The following is a 1,987-nucleotide window of genomic DNA, read 5'->3' as shown; positions in this document are numbered from 1 at the left end:
TAGAGCCTTGGTGAATCCGCACTGGAGTATTGTGTACAGTTTAGTCTCCTCATCTTATGAAGGATACACTTGCCATAGAGGGGGTGAAACAGAGGGTCAACAGACTAATCTTTTTTTTGCATTTATTTCATTTCATCTCAGTTTGTTCAGTTTGCTTACCTACTGTTTTTTTTCAGGTTTGTACTTCCTGCTGTTCAATATTCAGTCCATTAATACCTAATCTGTACTAATGCTTTGTCTTTCAACACACCATTAACATATTGTTTGCCTTTGCTGCATGACCTTTTGGTCAGCTATGTGGCCTTGTCCAATCTACACCTTCTCCTTTGTTATCTCTTGCCCCACCCCCACCTCACTTGCTTATAACCTGTGACTTTTCTAATATATGTCAGTTCCGAAGATGGGACACTGACCTGAAACGTTAACTCTGCTTCTCTTTTCACAGATGCTGCCAGACCTGCTGAGTGGTTCCAGCATTTCTTGTTTTTATGTCACCAGACTAATCCCTGGGATGGTGGGGTTGTCTTATGAGGAAACTGGGCCTGTATTCCTTAAAGTTTCGAAGAATGAGAGGTGATCTGATTGAAACTGACAAAATTCATACAGGGTGCGACAGTGTGGATGTAGACAGGATGTTTGCCCTGGTTGGTGAGTCTAAAACTAAAGGAGATCCTCTCAGAATAAGGAGTAGGCCATTTAAAACTGAGATGGGTGGAATTTCTTCACTCAGACGGTGGTGAATCATTGGAATACTGTGCCCCAGAGGGCTGTGGCAGCTCAATCATGTTGAAGACAGAAATTGATAGAAATCTTGATACTCATGACATCAAGGGATATGGGGATAGCATGGGAAAGGGGCTTTGAGGTAGGTGATCAGTCATGATCGAATTGAATGACAGAGCAGGCTCGACGGGCTGAATAGCTTACTCCTATGTTCCTCTGTTCCTAAGAGAGTTGGCGCCAGCGCGCAGCCCTGCTTTACCCCACTGCTGATCTTGAAAGCGTCTGATGTTGCTGCATTGTAACTGATGGAACTATGCATGTTCTCGTGGAAAGAAGAGATGATGCCCAAGAGGTCAGGAGGGCAGCGTATGTTCCATTGCAGTTTGAAGAGGCCGTCTCTGCTGACAAGATCAAAGGCCTTAGTGAGGTCAGTAAAAATGTGTGAGGCTCTGTGGCGCAATGGATAGCGTGTTGGACTTCTAAATAATGATGAAGACGATATTCAAAGGTTGTGGTTTCAAGTCCCACCAGAGTCAGATTTTGGACCAGAAACAGAGGAGCACAACGGAACAACAAATGAAGAAATGCGCCAAAAGCACAGACTCGGAGACAGAGCGAGAGAGAGAGGAGCAGAGCAGGGGAAAAAAATCGAGGAGTGACGGCACAATGGAGAGTGAGAGCAGGGAAACAGAGAGCCGCTGGGGTGAGGATACAGGGTTTGGTTCTTTCTTCGGTGCAGTGGAAGGAGCTGTTTGGTGAGGATCTGGTAAGCTGTGACATCACAGGCAAGCAGGTAGTTGATTGGTTTGGAAGAACCGACCTGCTTGATGCGCATCTGGTAAGTGATTAAGATCCATTTTAGTCCTAACGTTTAAAATAGTAAACAAACTAGTGGTAAGTTTAATAAAATATGCAATAAAATGAATAATTGAATAAAATATTTAAGTAGTTAATTGAAACACGTTCAGGATGACAGGACAGGTGATGTGTCACAGCTGCAGCATGTGGGAGTTCCTGGATGCCAGTGTGATCCAGGGCAAACACGTCTGCAGTAAGTGTTTGCGGCTCAAAGAGGGAGAAAAAAGGAATGTAGTGGTTGTAGGGGACAGTATAGTAAGGTGGATTGACTCTGTTCTCTGCAGCAAAAGCAAGAGTCCAGACGGCTGTGTTGCCTGCCGGTGCCAGGATTCAGGACATCTGCTCAGGGCTGGAGCGAAACATACAATGGGAGGGGGAGGATCCAGTCGTCGTGGTCCATGTCGGT

General features: G+C 45.3%; 1 non-coding gene across 1 annotated transcript; it reads left to right on the top strand.

Annotated features, from left to right (window-relative positions):
- Positions 1-1,168: 1,168 nt before the first annotated feature.
- Positions 1,169-1,259, top strand: trnar-ucu (transfer RNA arginine (anticodon UCU)). Its single transcript is given in 2 exon segments — positions 1,169-1,205; positions 1,224-1,259. It is a non-coding gene; the product is annotated as a tRNA-Arg (tRNA).
- Positions 1,260-1,987: the final 728 nt, after the last annotated feature.

This window comes from Heterodontus francisci, unplaced genomic scaffold (genome assembly GCF_036365525.1).
Source record: "Heterodontus francisci isolate sHetFra1 unplaced genomic scaffold, sHetFra1.hap1 HAP1_SCAFFOLD_286, whole genome shotgun sequence".
Classification (NCBI taxonomy): domain Eukaryota; kingdom Metazoa; phylum Chordata; class Chondrichthyes; order Heterodontiformes; family Heterodontidae; genus Heterodontus; species Heterodontus francisci.
The sequence above is the reverse complement of the archived record's forward strand: the minus strand, read 5'-3'. Positions and strand labels throughout refer to the sequence as shown.